Below are 15,620 nucleotides of genomic sequence, written 5' to 3' on the forward strand. Positions count from 1 at the left end.
CTCATTGGGTTTCCGTAGTGTAGTGGTTATCACGTTCGCCTAACACGCGAGAGGTCCCCGTTTCGAGACCGGGCGGAAACACATTTTAACAAATTGGTCCTTCGCACTTCTCAGTATTTGCTATTCAGACGGTTTCGAACCAGGTCCCCGGTTCGAAACCGGGCGGAAACATTTTGTAATATTCAATATTTCCCAATGCCCAGAGGCTAGCATTTGGTTTGAAACAGTTGAGGTTTGTCTAAACCTTGCTGTCTACCTCTCTGTGGATCAATGTTGCCGTTTTTTTGGGGACCTCCACCATGCGATCTGTATGAATGTGACCAGACTGACAGCTTCTCTGAGCCAGGCAAATTCATTTATCAGGGTCATTGTAATGGATATATCCAAAGAAATGGCAATATAATCCAAGGTAAAACAAACAAAAATGTAGATCGTTTTCTGTCATTTCAGCTGCTTGATGTGATTGTGTGATAGATTTAGTTGGCTGGCTAGCAAAGGAAAAGAAGCTAGCCTGCATAGGTACAGTGCATTCGGAAGGTTTTCAGACCCTTTACTTTTTTCCACATTTTGTTACGTTACAGCCTTATACTAAAATGGATGAAATAAAATAAAATCTATCTACACACAATACCACATAATGACAAAGCGATAACATATCGTATTTATTAATTAAAAAAATATTTAAAAAATACCTTATTTACATACATTTTCAGACCCTTTGCTATGAGGCTGGAAATTGAGCTCAGGTCCATCCTGTTTCCATTGATCATCCTTGAGATGTTTCTTCAACTTGATTGGAGTCCACCTGTGGTAAATTCAAATGATTGGTAATTTCTGCAGCATTGAAGGTACCCAAGAACACAGTGGCTTCCATCACTCTTAAATAGAAGAAGTTTGGAACCACCAAGCCTCTTCCAAGTTCCGGCTGCACACGATAATTCCCGGCTTCTCATGTCTACCTCACATAATATCCCAAATTGAGTACCACAGAAAGAGCCATAATACCCATTAAATATTTTAAAAATACCTTATTTACGTACGTTTTCAGACCCTTTGCTATGAGGCTGGAAATTGAGCTCAGGTCCATCCTGTTTCCATTGATCATCCTTGAGATGTTTCTTCAACTTGATTGGAGTCCACCTGTGGTAAATTCAAATGATTGGTCATTTCTGCAGCATTGAAGGTACCCAAGAACACAGTGGCTTCCATCACTCTTAAATGGAAGAAGTTTTGAACCACCAAGCCTCTTCCAAGAGCCGCTGCACACAATAATTCCCGGCTTCTCAAGCCTTATTGTTTAATTAATTGACTAAGTAATTTCTGATTTCATTAGGTTCTGAGAGCGATAAATGTCCCACCCAGCCAAAGTCAGCCACACCCTTAGTATTCCACTCATTGGGTTTCAGTAGTGTAGTGGTTATCACGTTCGCCTAACACGCGAAAGGTCCCCAGTTCGAGTCCGGGCGGAAACACATCTTAACAAATTGGTCCTTCGCACTTCTCAGTATTTGCTATTCAGACTTTAGTTTCTGTAGTGTATTGGTTATCACGTTCGCCTCACACGCGAAAGTCAGTCACACCCTTAGTTTTCCAATCATTCAGTTTCCGTAGTGTAGTGGTTATCACGTTCGCCTCACATGCGAAAGGTCCCCGGTTCGAAACCGGGTGGAAACATTTGGTAATATTCAATATTTCCCAATGCCCAGAGGCTAGCATTTGGTTTGAAACAGTTGAGGTTTGTCTAAACCTTGCTGTATCCTCTCCGACCTGTGGATCAATGTTGCCGTTTTTTGGGGACCCTCCACCATGCGATCTGTATGAATGTGACCAGACTGACAGCTTCTCTGAGCCAGGCAAATTCATTTATCAGGGTCATTGTAATGGATATTAAGAGAATGGCAATATAATCCAAGGTAAAACAAACAAAAATGTAGATCGTTTTCTGTCATTTCAGCTGCTTGATGTGATTGTGTGATAGATTTAGTTGGCTGGCTAGCAAAGGAAAATAAGCTAGCCTGCATAGGTACAGTGCATTCGGAAAGTTTTCAGACCCCTTACTTTTTTCCACATTTTGTTACGTTACAGCCTTATACTAAAATGGATGAAATAAAATAAAATCTATCTACACACAATACCACATAATGACAAAGCGATAACATATAGTTTTTATTAATGAAAAAAATATTTTAAAAATACCTTATTTACATACATTTTCAGACCCTTTGCTATGAGGCTGGAAATTGAGCTCAGGTCCATCCTGTTTCCATTGATCATCCTTGAGATTTTTCTTCAACTTGATTGGAGTCCACCTGTGGTAAATTCAAATGATTGCTCATTTCTGTAGCATTGAAGGTACCCAAGAACACAGTGGCTTCCATCACTCTTAAATAGAAGAAGTTTGGAACCACCAAGCCTCTTCCAAGTTCCGGCTGCACACGATAATTCCCGGCTTCTCATGTCTACCTCACATAATATCCCAAATTGAGTACCACAGAAAGAGCCATAATACCCATTAAATATTTTTAAAATACCTTATTTACGTACGTTTTCAGACCCTTTGCTATGAGGCTGGAAATTGAGCTCAGGTCCATCCTGTTTCCATTGATCATCCTTGAGATGTTTCTTCAACTTGATTGGAGTCCACCTGTGGTAAATTCAAATGATTGGTAATTTCTGCAGCATTGAAGATACCCAAGAACACAGTGGCTTCCATCACTCTTAAATGGAAGAAGTTTTGAACCACCAAGCCTCTTCCAAGAGCCGCTGCACACAATAATTCCCGGCTTCTCAAGCCTTATTGTTTAATTAATTGACTAAGTAATTTCTGATTTCATTAGGTTCTGAGAGCGATAAATGTCTCACCCAGCCAAAGTCAGCCACACCCTTAGTATTCCACTCATTGGGTTTCCGTAGTGTAGTGGTTATCACGTTCGCCTAACACGCGAAATGTCCCTGGTTCGAGACCGGGCGGGAACACATTTTAACAAATTGGTCCTTCGCACTTCTCAGTATTTGCTATTCAGACTTTAGTTTCAGTAGTGTATTGGTTATCACGTTCGCCTAACACGCGAAAGGTGAAACACATTTTAACAAATTGGTCCTTCGCACTTCTCAGTATTTGCCATTCAGACTTTAGTCTCAGTAGTGTATTGGTTATCATGTTCGCCTCACACGCGAAAGTCAGTCACACCCTTAGTTTTCCAATCATTCGGTTTCCGTAGTGTAGTGGTTATCACATTTGCCTCACACGCGAAAGGTCCCCGGTTCGAAACCGGGCGGAAACATTTTGTAATATTCAATATTTCCCAATGCCCAGAGGCTAGCATTTGGTTTGAAACAGTTGAGGTTGGTCTAAACCTTGCTGTCTACCTCTCCGACCTGTGGATCAATGTTGCCGTTTTTTTGGGGACCTCCACCATGCGATCTGTATGAATGTGACCAGACTGACAGCTTCTCTGAGCCAGGCAAATTCATTTATCAGGGTCATTGTAATGGATATATCCAAAGAAATGGCAATATAATCCAAGGTAAAACAAACAAAAATGTAGATCGTTTTCTGTCATTTCAGCTGCTTGATGTGATTGTGTGATAGATTTAGTTGGCTGGCTAGCAAAGGAAAAGAAGCTAGCCTGCATAGGTACAGTGCATTCGGAAAGTTTTCAGACCCTTTACTTTTTTCCACATTTTGTTACGTTACAGCCTTATACTAAAATGGATGAAATAAAATAAAATCTATCTACACACAATACCACATAATGACAAAGCGATAACATATAGTTTTTATTCATGAAAAAAATATTTTAAAAATACCTTATTCACGTACGTTTTCAGACCCTTTGCTATGAGGCTGGAAATTGAGCTCAGGTCCATCCTGTTTCCATTGATCATCCTTGAGATGTTTCTTCAACTTGATTGGAGTCCACCTGTGGTAAATTCAAATGATTGGTCATTTCTGCAGCATGAAGGTCCTCAAGAACACAGTGGCTTCCATCACTCTTAAATGGAAGAAGTTTTGAACCACCAAGCCTCTTCCAAGAGCCGCTGCACACAATAATTCCCGGCTTCTCAAGCCTTATTGTTTAATTAATTGACTAAGTAATTTCTGATTTCATTAGGTTCTGAGAGCGATAAATGTCCCACCCAGCCAAAGTCAGCCTTATTAGTCCACTGATTGGGTTTCCGTAGTGTAGTGGTTATCACATTCGCCTCACACGCGAAAGGTCCCCGGTTCGAGACCGGGCGGAAACACATTTTAACAAATTGGTCCTTCGCACTTCTCAGTATTTGCTATTCAGACTTTAGTTTCAGTAGTGTATTTGTTATCACGTTCGCCTCACACGCGAAAGTCAGTCACACCCTTAGTTTTCCAATCATTCACTTTCCGTAGTGTAGTGGTTATCACATTCGCCTCACACGCGAAAGGTCCCCGGTTCGAAAACGGGAGGAAACATTTTGTAATATTCAATATTTCCCAATGCCCAGAGGCTAGCATTTGGTTTGAAACAGTTGAGGTTTGTCTAAACCTTGCTGTCTACCTCTCCGACCTGTGGATCAATGTTGCCGTTTTTTTGGGGACCTCCACCATGCGATCTGTATGAATGTGACCAGACTGACAGCTTCTCTGAGCCAGGCATATTCATTTATCAGGGTCATTGTAATGGATATATCCAAAGAAATGGCAATATAATCCAAGGTAAAACAAACAAAAATGTAGATCGTTTTCTGTCATTTCAGCTGCTTGATGTGATTGTGTGATAGATTTAGTTGGCTGGCTAGCAAAGGAAAAGAAGCTAGCCTGCATAGGTACAGTGCATTCGGAAAGTTTTCAGACCCCTTACTTTTTTCCACATTTTGTTACGTTACAGCCTTATACTAAAATGGATGAAATAAAATAAAATCTATCTACACACAATACCACATAATGACAAAGCGATAACATATAGTTTTTATTAATGAAAAAAATATTTTAAAAATACCTTATTTACATACATTTTCAGACCCTTTGCTATGAGGCTGGAAATTGAGCTCAGGTCCATCCTGTTTCCATTGATCATCCTTGAGATGTTTCTTCAACTTGATTGGAGTCCACCTGTGGTAAATTCAAATGATTGGTCATTTCTGCAGCATTGAAGATACCCAAGAACACAGTGGCTTCCATCACTCTTACATGGAAGAAGTTTTGAACCACCAAGCCTCTTCCAAGAGCCGCTGCACACAATAATTCCCAGCTTCTCATGTCTACCTCACATAATATCCCAAATTGAGTACCACAGAAAGAGCCATAATACCCATTAAATATTTTAAAAATACCTTATTTACGTACGTTTTCAGACCCTTTGCTATGAGGCTGGAAATTGAGCTCAGGTCCATCCTGTTTCCATTGATCATCCTTGAGATGTTTCTTCAACTTGATTGGAGTCCACCTGTGGTAAATTCAAATGATTGGTAATTTCTGCAGCATTGAAGATACCCAAGAACACAGTGGCTTCCATCACTCTTAAATGGAAGAAGTTTTGAACCACCAAGCCTCTTCCAAGAGCCGCTGCACACAATAATTCCCGGCTTCTCAAGCCTTATTGTTTAATTAATTGACTAAGTCATTTCTGATTTCATTAGGTTCTGATAGCGATAAATGTCCCACCCAGCCAAAGTCAGCCACAACCTTATTAGTCCACTGATTGGGTTTCCGTAGTGTAGTGGTTATCACGTTCGCCTCACACGCGAAAGGTCCCCGGTTCGAGACCGGGCGGAAACACATTTTAACAAATTGGTCCTTCGCACTTCTCAGTATTTGCTATTCAGACTTTAGTTTCAGTAGTGTATTGGTTATCACGTTCGCCTCACACGCGAAAGTCAGTCACACCCTTAGTTTTCCAATCATTCACTTTCCGTAGTGTAGTGGTTATCGCGTTCGCCTCACACGCGAAAGGTCCCCGGTTCGAAAACGGGAGGAAACATTTTGTAATATTCAATATTTCCCAATGCCCAGAGGCTAGCATTTGGTTTGAAACAGTTGAGGTTTGTCTAAACCTTGCTGTCTACCTCTCCGACCTGTGGATCAATGTTGCCGTTTTTTTGGGGACCTCCACCATGCGATCTGTATGAATGTGACCAGACTGACAGCTTCTCTGAGCCAGGCATATTCATTTATCAGGGTCATTGTAATGGATATATCCAAAGAAATGGCAATATAATCCAAGGTAAAACAAACAAAAATGTAGATCGTTTTCTGTCATTTCAGCTGCTTGATGTGATTGTGTGATAGATTTAGTTGGCTGGCTAGCAAAGGAAAAGAAGCTAGCCTGCATAGGTACAGTGCATTCGGAAAGTTTTCAGACCCCTTACTTTTTTCCACATTTTGTTACGTTACAGCCTTATACTAAAATGGATGAAATAAAATAAAATCTATCTACACACAATACCACATAATGACAAAGCGATAACATATTGTTTTTATTAATGAAAAAAATATTTTAAAAATACCTTATTTACATACATTTTCAGACCCTTTGCTATGAGGCTGGAAATTGAGCTCAGGTCCATCCTGTTTCCATTGATCATCCTTGAGATGTTTCTTCAACTTGATTGGAGTCCACCTGTGGTAAATTCAAATGATTGGTCATTTCTGCAGCATTGAAGGTACCCAAGAACACAGTGGCTTCCATCACTCTTAAATAGAAGAAGTTTGGAACCACCAAGCCTCTTCCAAGTTCCGGCTGCACACGATAATTCCCGGCTTCTCATGTCTACCTCACATAATTTCCCAAATTGAGTACCACAGAAAGAGCCATAATACCCATTAAATATTTTAAAAATACCTTATTTACGTACGTTTTCAGACCCTTTGCTATGAGGCTGGAAATTGAGCTCAGGTCCATCCTGTTTCCATTGATCATCCTTGAGATGTTTCTTCAACTTGATTGGAGTCCACCTGTGGTAAATTCAAATGATTGGTAATTTCTGCAGCATTGAAGGTACCCAAGAACACAGTGGCTTCCATCACTCTTAAATAGAAGAAGTTTGGAACCACCAAGCCTCTTCCAAGTTCCGGCTGCACACGATAATTCCCGGCTTCTCATGTCTACCTCACATAATTTCCCAAATTGAGTACCACAGAAAGAGCCATAATACCCATTAAATATTTTAAAAATACCTTATTTACGTACGTTTTCAGACCCTTTGCTATGAGGCTGGAAATTGAGCTCAGGTCCATCCTGTTTCCATTGATCATCCTTGAGATGTTTCTTCAACTTGATTGGAGTCCACCTGTGGTAAATTCAAATGATTGGTCATTTCTGCAGCATTGAAGGTACCCAAGAACACAGTGGCTTCCATCACTCTTAAATGGAAGAAGTTTGGAACCACCAACCCTCTTCCAAGATCCGCTGCACACAATAATTCCCGGCTTCTCAAGCCTTATTGTTTAATTAATTGACTAAGTAATTTCTGATTTCAATAGGTTCTGAGAGCGATAAATGTCCCACCCAGCCAAAGTCAGCCACACCCTTAGTATTCCACTCATTGGGTTTCCGTAGTGTAGTGGTTATCACGTTCGCCTAACACGCGAAAGGTCCCCGGTTTGAGTCCGGGCGGAAACACATCTTAACAAATTGGTCCTTCGTACTTCTCAGTATTTGCTATTCAGACTTTAGTTTCAGTAGTGTATTGGTTATCACGTTCGCCTCACACGCGAAAGTCAGTCACACCCTTAGTTTTCCAATCATTCAGTTTCTGTAGTGTAGTGGTTATCACGTTTGCCTCACACGCGAAAGGTCCCCGGTTCGAAACCGGGCGGAAACATTTTGTAATATTCAATATTTCCCAATGCCCAGAGGCTAGCATTTGGTTTGAAACAGTTGAGGTTTGTCTAAACCTTGCTGTCTACCTCTCCGACCTGTGGATCAATGTTGCCGTTTTTTTGGGGACCTCCACCATGCGATCTGTATGAATGTGACCAGACTGACAGCTTCTCTGAGCCAGGCAAATTCATTTATCAGGGTCATTGTAATAGATATATCCAAAGAAATGGCAATATAATCCAAGGTAAATCAAACAAAAATGTAGATCGTTTTCTGTCATTTCAGCTGCTTGATGTGATTGTGTGATAGATTTAGTTGGCTGGCTAGCAAAGGAAAAGAAGCTAGCCTGCATAGGTACAGTGCATTCGGAAAGTTTTCAGACCCCTTACTTTTTTCCACATTTTGTTTCGTTACAGCCTTATACTAAAATGGATGAAATAAAATAAAATCTATCTACACACAATACCACATAATGTCAAAGCGATAACATATAGTTTTTATTAATGAAAAAAATATTTTAAAAATACCTTATTTACATACATTTTCAGACCCTTTGCTATGAGGCTGGAAATTGAGCTCAGGTCCATCCTGTTTCCATTGATCATCCTTGAGATGTTTCTTCAACTTGATTGGAGTCCACCTGTGGTAAATTCAAATGATTGGTCATTTCTGCAGCATTGAAGGTACCCAAGAACACAGTGGCTTCCATCACTCTTAAATAGAAGAAGTTTGGAACCACCAAGCCTCTTCCAAGTTCCGGCTGCACACGATAATTCCCGGCTTCTCATGTCTACCTCACATAATATCCCAAATTGAGTACCACAGAAAGAGCCATAATACCCATTAAATATTTTAAAAATACCTTATTTACGTACGTTTTCAGACCCTTTGCTATGAGGCTGGAAATTGAGCTCAGGTCCATCCTGTTTCCATTGATCATCCTTGAGATGTTTCTTCAACTTGATTGGAGTCCACCTGTGGTAAATTCAAATGATTGGTCATTTCTGCAGCATTGAAGGTCCTCAAGAACACAGTGGCTTCCATCACTCTTAAATGGAAGAAGTTTTGAACCACCAAGCCTCTTCCAAGAGCCGCTGCACACAATAATTCCCGGCTTCTCAAGCCTTATTGTTTAATTAATTGACTAAGTAATTTCTGATTTCATTAGGTTCTGAGAGCGATAAATGTCCCACCCAGCCAAAGTCAGCCACACCCTTAGTATTCCACTCATTGGGTTTCCGTAGTGTAGTGGTTATCATGTTCGCCTAACACGCGAAAGTTCCCCGGTTCGAGACTGGGCGGAAACACATTTTAACAAATTGGTCCTTCGCACTTCTCAGTATTTGCTATTCAGACTTTAGTTTCAGGAGTGTATTGGTTATCACGTTCGCCTCACACGCGAAAGTCAGTCACACCCTTAGTTTTCCAATCATTCGGTTTCCGTAGTGTAGTGGTTATCACGTTTGCCTCACACGCGAAAGGTCCCCGGTTCGAAACCGGGCGGAAACATTTTGTAATATTCAATATTTCCCAATGCCCAGAGGCTAGCATTTGGTTTGAAACAGTTGAGGTTTGTCTAAACCTTGCTGTCTACCTCTCCGACCTGTGGATCAATGTTGCCGTTTTTTTGGGGACCTCCACCATGCGATCTGTATGAATGTGACCAGACTGACAGCTTCTCTGAGCCAGGCAAATTCATTTATCAGGGTCATTGTAATAGATATATCCAAAGAAATGGCAATATAATCCAAGGTAAAACAAACAAAAATGTAGATCGTTTTCTTTCATTTCAGCTGCTTGATGTGATTGTGTGATTGATTTAGTTGGCTGGCTAGCAAAGGAAAAGAAGCTAGCCTGCATAGGTACAGTGCATTCGGAAAGTTTTCAGACCCCTTACTTTTTTCCACATTTTGTTACGTTACAGCCTTATACTAAAATGGATGAAATAAAATAAAATCTATCTACACACAATACCACATAATGACAAAGCGATAACATATAGTTTTTATTAATGAAAAAAATATTTTAAAAATACCTTATTTACATACATTTTCAGACCCTTTGCTATGAGGCTGGAAATTGAGCTCAGGTCCATCCTGTTTCCATTGATCATCCTTGAGATGTTTCTTCAACTTGATTGGAGTCCACCTGTGGTAAATTCAAATGATTGGTCATTTCTGCAGCATTGAAGGTACCCAAGAACACAGTGGCTTCCATCACTCTTAAATAGAAGAAGTTTGGAACCACCAAGCCTCTTCCAAGTTCCGGCTGCACACGATAATTCCCGGCTTCTCATGTCTACCTCACATAATATCCCAAATTTAGTACCACAGAAAGAGCCATAATACCCATTAAATATTTTAAAAATACCTTATTTACGTACGTTTTCAGACCCTTTGCTATGAGGCTGGAAATTGAGCTCAGGTCCATCCTGTTTCCATTGATCATCCTTGAGATGTTTCTTCAACTTGATTGGAGTCCACCTGTGGTAAATTCAAATGATTGGTCATTTCTGCAGCATTGAAGGTCCTCAAGAACACAGTGGCTTCCATCACTCTTAAATGGAAGAAGTTTTGAACCACCAAGCCTCTTCCAAGAGCCGCTGCACACAATAATTCCCGGCTTCTCAAGCCTTATTGTTTAATTAATTGACTAAGTAATTTCTGATTTCATTAGGTTCTGAGAGCGATAAATGTCCCACCCAGCCAAAGTCAGCCACACCCTTAGTATTCCACTCATTGGGTTTCAGTAGTGTAGTGGTTATCACGTTCGCCTAACACGCGAAAGGTCCCCAGTTCGAGTCCGGGCGGAAACACATCTTAACAAATTGGTCCTTCTAAAATAAAATCTACCTCACATAATATCCCAAATTGAGTACCACAGAAAGAGCCATAATACCCATTAAATATTTTAAAAATACCTTATTTACGTACGTTTTCAGACCCTTTGCTATGAGGCTGGAAATTGAACTCAGGTCCATCCTGTTTCCATTGATCATCCTTGAGATGTTTCTTCAACTTGATTGGAGTCCACCTGTGGTAAATTCAAATGATTGGTAATTTCTGCAGCATTGAAGGTACCCAAGAACACAGTGGCTTCCATCACTCTTAAATGGAAGAAGTTTTGAACCACCAAGCCTCTTCCAAGAGCCGCTGCACACAATAATTCCCGGCTTCTCAAGCCTTACTGTTTAATTAATTGACTAAGTAATTTCTGATTTCATTAGGTTCTGAGAGCGATAAATGTCCCACCCAGCCAAAGTCAGCCACACCCTTAGTATTACACTCATTGGGTTTCCGTAGTGTAGTGGTTATCACATTCGCCTAACACGCGAAAGGTCCCCGGTTCGAGACCGGGCGGAAACACATTTTAACAAATTGGTCCTTCGCACATCTCAGTATTTGCTATTCAGACTTTAGTTTCAGTAGTGTATTGGTTATCACGTTCGCCTCACACGCGAAAGTCAGTCACACCCTTAGTTTTCCAATCATTCACTTTCCGTAGTGTAGTGGTTATCGCGTTGCCTCACACGCGAAAGGTCCCCGGTTCTAAACCGGGCGGAAACATTTTGTAATATTCAATATTTCCCAATGCCCAGAGGCTAGCATTTGGTTTGAAACAGTTGAGGTTTGTCTAAACCTTGCTGTCTACCTCTCCGACCTGTGGATCAATGTTGCCGTTTTTTTGGGGACCTCCACCATGCGATCTGTATGAATGTGACCAGACTGACAGCTTCTCTGAGCCAGGCAAATTCATTTATCAGGGTCATTGTAATAGATATATCCAAAGAAATGGCAATATAATCCAAGGTAAAACAAACAAAAATGTAGATCGTTTTCTTTCATTTCAGCTGCTTGATGTGATTGTGTGATTGATTTAGTTGGCTGGCTAGCAAAGGAAAAGAAGCTAGCCTGCATAGGTACAGTGCATTCGGAAAGTTTTCAGACCCCTTACTTTTTTCCACATTTTGTTACGTTACAGCCTTATACTAAAATGGATGAAATAAAATAAAATCTATCTACACACAATACCACATAATGACAAAGCGATAACATATAGTTTTTATTAATGAAAAAAATATTTTAAAAATACCTTATTTACATACATTTTCAGACCCTTTGCTATGAGGCTGGAAATTGAGCTCAGGTCCATCCTGTTTCCATTGATCATCCTTGAGATGTTTCTTCAACTTGATTGGAGTCCACCTGTGGTAAATTCAAATGATTGGTCATTTCTGCAGCATTGAAGGTACCCAAGAACACAGTGGCTTCCATCACTCTTAAATAGAAGAAGTTTGGAACCACCAAGCCTCTTCCAAGTTCCGGCTGCACACGATAATTCCCGGCTTCTCATGTCTACCTCACATAATATCCCAAATTTAGTACCACAGAAAGAGCCATAATACCCATTAAATATTTTAAAAATACCTTATTTACGTACGTTTTCAGACCCTTTGCTATGAGGCTGGAAATTGAGCTCAGGTCCATCCTGTTTCCATTGATCATCCTTGAGATGTTTCTTCAACTTGATTGGAGTCCACCTGTGGTAAATTCAAATGATTGGTCATTTCTGCAGCATTGAAGGTACCCAAGAACACAGTGGCTTCCATCACTCTTAAATGGAAGAAGTTTTGAACCACCAAGCCTCTTCCAAGAGCCGCTGCACACAATAATTCCCGGCTTCTCAAGCCTTATTGTTTAATTAATTGACTAAGTAATTTCTGATTTCATTAGGTTCTGAGAGCGATAAATGTCCCACCCAGCCAAAGTCAGCCACACCCTTAGTATTCCACTCATTGGGTTTCCGTAGTGTAGTGGTTATCACGTTCGCCTAACACGCGAAAGGTCCCCGGTTCGAGACCGGGCGGAAACACATTTTAACAAATTGGTCCTTCGCACTTCTCAGTATTTGCTATTCAGACTTTAGTTTCAGTAGTGTATTGGTTATCACGTTCGCCTCACACGCGAAAGTCAGTCACACCCTTAGTTTTCCAATCATTCGGTTTCCGTAGTGTAGTGGTTATCACGTTTGCCTCACACGCGAAAGGTCCCCGGTTCGAAACCGGGCGGAAACATTTTGTAATATTCAATATTTCCCAATGCCCAGAGGCTAGCATTTGGTTTGAAACAGTTGAGGTTTGTCTAAACCTTGCTGTCTACCTCTCCGACCTGTGGATCAATGTTGCCGTTTTTTTGGGGACCTCCACCATGCGATCTGTATGAATGTGACCAGACTGACAGCTTCTCTGAGCCAGGCAAATTCATTTATCAGGGTCATTGTAATGGATATATCCAAAGAAATGGCAATATAATCCAAGGTAAAACAAACAAAAATGTAGATCGTTTTCTGTCATTTCAGCTGCTTGATGTGATTGTGTGATAGATTTAGTTGGCTGGCTAGCAAAGGAAAAGAAGCTAGCCTGCATAGGTACAGTGCATTCGGAAAGTTTTCAGACCCCTTACTTTTTTCCACATTTTGTTACGTTACAGCCTTATACTAAAATGGATGAAATAAAATAAAATCTATCTACACACAATACCACATAATGACAAAGCGATAACATATAGTTTTTATTAATGAAAAAAATATTTTAAAAATACCTTATTTACATACATTTTCAGACCCTTTGCTATGAGGCTGGAAATTGAGCTCAGGTCCATCCTGTTTCCATTGATCATCCTTGAGATGTTTCTTCAACTTGATTGGAGTCCACCTGTGGTAAATTCAAATGATTGGTCATTTCTGCAGCATTGAAGGTACCCAAGAACACAGTGGCTTCCATCACTCTTAAATAGAAGAAGTTTGGAACCACCAAGCCTCTTCCAAGTTCCGGCTGCACACGATAATTCCCGGCTTCTCATGTCTACCTCACATAATATCCCAAATTGAGTACCACAGAAAGAGCCATAATACCCATTAAATATTTTAAAAATACCTTATTTACGTACGTTTTCAGACCCTTTGCTATGAGGCTGGAAATTGAGCTCAGGTCCATCCTGTTTCCATTGATCATCCTTGAGATGTTTCTTCAACTTGATTGGAGTCCACCTGTGGTAAATTCAAATGATTGGTCATTTCTGCAGCATTGAAGGTCCTCAAGAACACAGTGGCTTCCATCACTCTTAAATGGAAGAAGTTTTGAACCACCAAGCCTCTTCCAAGAGCCGCTGCACACAATAATTCCCGGCTTCTCAAGCCTTATTGTTTAATTAATTGACTAAGTAATTTCTGATTTCATTAGGTTCTGAGAGCGATAAATGTCCCACCCAGCCAAAGTCAGCCACACCCTTAGTATTCCACTCATTGGGTTTCCGTAGTGTAGTGGTTATCACGTTCGCCTAACACGCGAAAGGTCCCTGGTTCGAGACCGGGCGGAAACACATTTTAACAAATTGGTCCTTCGCACTTCTCAGTATTTGCTATTCAGACTTTAGTTTCAGTAGTGTATTGGTTATCACGTTCGCCTCACACGCGAAAGTCAGTCACACCCTTAGTTTTCCAATCATTCGGTTTCCGTAGTGTAGTGGTTATCACGTTTGCCTCACACGCGAAAGGTCCCCGGTTCGAAACCGGGCGGAAACATTTTGTAATATTCAATATTTCCCAATGCCCAGAGGCTAGCATTTGGTTTGAAACAGTTGAGGTTTGTCTAAACCTTGCTGTCTACCTCTCCGACCTGTGGATCAATGTTGCCGTTTTTTGGGGACCTCCACCATGCGATCTGTATGAATGTGACCAGACTGACAGCTTCTCTGAGCCAGGCAAATTCATTTATCAGGGTCATTGTAATGGATATATCCAAAGAAATGGCAATATAATCCAAGGTAAAACAAACAAAAATGTAGATTGTTTTCTGTCATTTCAGTTTCTTGATGTGATTGTGTGATAGATTTAGTTTGCTGGCTAGCAAAGGAAAAGAAGCTAGCCTGCATAGGTACAGTGCATTCGGAAAGTTTTCAGACCACTTACTTTTTTCCACATTTTGTTACGTTACAGCCTTATACTAAAATGGATGAAATAAAATAAAATCTATCTACACACAATACCACATAATGACAAAGCGATAACATATCGTTTTTATTAATGAAAAAAATATTTAAAAAATACCTTATTTACATACATTTTCAGACCCTTTGCTATGAGGCTGGAAATTGAGCTCAGGTCCATCCTGTTTCCATTGATCATCCTTGAGATGTTTCTTCAACTTGATTGGAGTCCACCTGTGGTAAATTCAAATGATTGGTCATTTCTGCAGCATTGAAGGTACCCAAGAACACAGTGGCTTCCATCACTCTTAAATAGAAGAAGTTTGGAACCACCAAGCCTCTTCCAAGTTCCGGCTGCACACGATAATTCCCGGCTTCTCATGTCTACCTCACATAATATCCCAAATCGAGTACCACAGAAAGACCCATAATACCCATTAAATATTTTAAAAATACCTTATTTACGTACGTTTTCAGACCCTTTGCTATGAGGCTGGAAATTGAGCTCAGGTCCATCCTGTTTCCATTGATCATCCTTGAGATGTTTCTTCAACTTGATTGGAGTCCACCTGTGGTAAATTCAAATGATTGGTCATTTCTGCAGCATTGAAGGTAACCAAGAACACAGTGGCTTCCATCACTCTTAAAGTTAGAAGTTTTGAACCACCAAGCCTCTTCCAAGAGCCACTGCACACAATAATTCCCGGCTTCTCAAGCCTTATTGTTTAATTAATTGACTAAGTAATTTCTGATTTCATTAGGTTCTGAGAGCGATAAATGTCCCACCCAGCCAAAGTCAGCCACACCCTTAGTACTCCACTCATTGGGTTTCCGT

General features: G+C 40.5%; 17 non-coding genes across 17 annotated transcripts; all 17 read left to right on the forward strand.

The window, feature by feature from the left end:
- The first annotated feature begins 8 nt into the window (after window positions 1-8).
- On the forward strand, window positions 9-81 carry trnav-aac (transfer RNA valine (anticodon AAC)). Its single transcript has one exon. It is a non-coding gene; the product is annotated as a tRNA-Val (tRNA).
- Window positions 82-1,399: 1,318 nt separating this feature from the next.
- On the forward strand, window positions 1,400-1,472 carry trnav-aac (transfer RNA valine (anticodon AAC)). Its single transcript has one exon. It is a non-coding gene; the product is annotated as a tRNA-Val (tRNA).
- A 129-nt stretch (window positions 1,473-1,601) lies between these two features.
- trnav-cac (transfer RNA valine (anticodon CAC)) lies at window positions 1,602-1,674 on the forward strand. The gene has a single exon. It is a non-coding gene; the product is annotated as a tRNA-Val (tRNA).
- Window positions 1,675-2,903: 1,229 nt separating this feature from the next.
- On the forward strand, window positions 2,904-2,976 carry trnav-aac (transfer RNA valine (anticodon AAC)). Its single transcript has one exon. It is a non-coding gene; the product is annotated as a tRNA-Val (tRNA).
- Window positions 2,977-3,211: 235 nt separating this feature from the next.
- Window positions 3,212-3,284, forward strand: trnav-cac (transfer RNA valine (anticodon CAC)). Its single transcript has one exon. It is a non-coding gene; the product is annotated as a tRNA-Val (tRNA).
- Window positions 3,285-4,175: 891 nt separating this feature from the next.
- trnav-cac (transfer RNA valine (anticodon CAC)) lies at window positions 4,176-4,248 on the forward strand. Its single transcript has one exon. It is a non-coding gene; the product is annotated as a tRNA-Val (tRNA).
- A 1,434-nt stretch (window positions 4,249-5,682) lies between these two features.
- On the forward strand, window positions 5,683-5,755 carry trnav-cac (transfer RNA valine (anticodon CAC)). Its single transcript has one exon. It is a non-coding gene; the product is annotated as a tRNA-Val (tRNA).
- Window positions 5,756-7,525: 1,770 nt separating this feature from the next.
- trnav-aac (transfer RNA valine (anticodon AAC)) lies at window positions 7,526-7,598 on the forward strand. Its single transcript has one exon. It is a non-coding gene; the product is annotated as a tRNA-Val (tRNA).
- A 129-nt stretch (window positions 7,599-7,727) lies between these two features.
- trnav-cac (transfer RNA valine (anticodon CAC)) lies at window positions 7,728-7,800 on the forward strand. Its single transcript has one exon. It is a non-coding gene; the product is annotated as a tRNA-Val (tRNA).
- Window positions 7,801-9,033: 1,233 nt separating this feature from the next.
- Window positions 9,034-9,106, forward strand: trnav-aac (transfer RNA valine (anticodon AAC)). The gene has a single exon. It is a non-coding gene; the product is annotated as a tRNA-Val (tRNA).
- Window positions 9,107-9,235: 129 nt separating this feature from the next.
- Window positions 9,236-9,308, forward strand: trnav-cac (transfer RNA valine (anticodon CAC)). The gene has a single exon. It is a non-coding gene; the product is annotated as a tRNA-Val (tRNA).
- A 1,233-nt stretch (window positions 9,309-10,541) lies between these two features.
- Window positions 10,542-10,614, forward strand: trnav-aac (transfer RNA valine (anticodon AAC)). Its single transcript has one exon. It is a non-coding gene; the product is annotated as a tRNA-Val (tRNA).
- Window positions 10,615-11,091: 477 nt separating this feature from the next.
- Window positions 11,092-11,164, forward strand: trnav-aac (transfer RNA valine (anticodon AAC)). Its single transcript has one exon. It is a non-coding gene; the product is annotated as a tRNA-Val (tRNA).
- Window positions 11,165-12,598: 1,434 nt separating this feature from the next.
- On the forward strand, window positions 12,599-12,671 carry trnav-aac (transfer RNA valine (anticodon AAC)). Its single transcript has one exon. It is a non-coding gene; the product is annotated as a tRNA-Val (tRNA).
- A 129-nt stretch (window positions 12,672-12,800) lies between these two features.
- Window positions 12,801-12,873, forward strand: trnav-cac (transfer RNA valine (anticodon CAC)). The gene has a single exon. It is a non-coding gene; the product is annotated as a tRNA-Val (tRNA).
- Window positions 12,874-14,106: 1,233 nt separating this feature from the next.
- On the forward strand, window positions 14,107-14,179 carry trnav-aac (transfer RNA valine (anticodon AAC)). Its single transcript has one exon. It is a non-coding gene; the product is annotated as a tRNA-Val (tRNA).
- Window positions 14,180-14,308: 129 nt separating this feature from the next.
- trnav-cac (transfer RNA valine (anticodon CAC)) lies at window positions 14,309-14,381 on the forward strand. Its single transcript has one exon. It is a non-coding gene; the product is annotated as a tRNA-Val (tRNA).
- The last annotated feature ends 1,239 nt before the right edge of the window (window positions 14,382-15,620 follow it).

The sequence above is a fragment of the Oncorhynchus clarkii genome, unplaced genomic scaffold (assembly GCF_045791955.1).
Source record: "Oncorhynchus clarkii lewisi isolate Uvic-CL-2024 unplaced genomic scaffold, UVic_Ocla_1.0 unplaced_contig_10112_pilon_pilon, whole genome shotgun sequence".
Taxonomy (NCBI): Eukaryota; Metazoa; Chordata; class Actinopteri; order Salmoniformes; family Salmonidae; genus Oncorhynchus; species Oncorhynchus clarkii.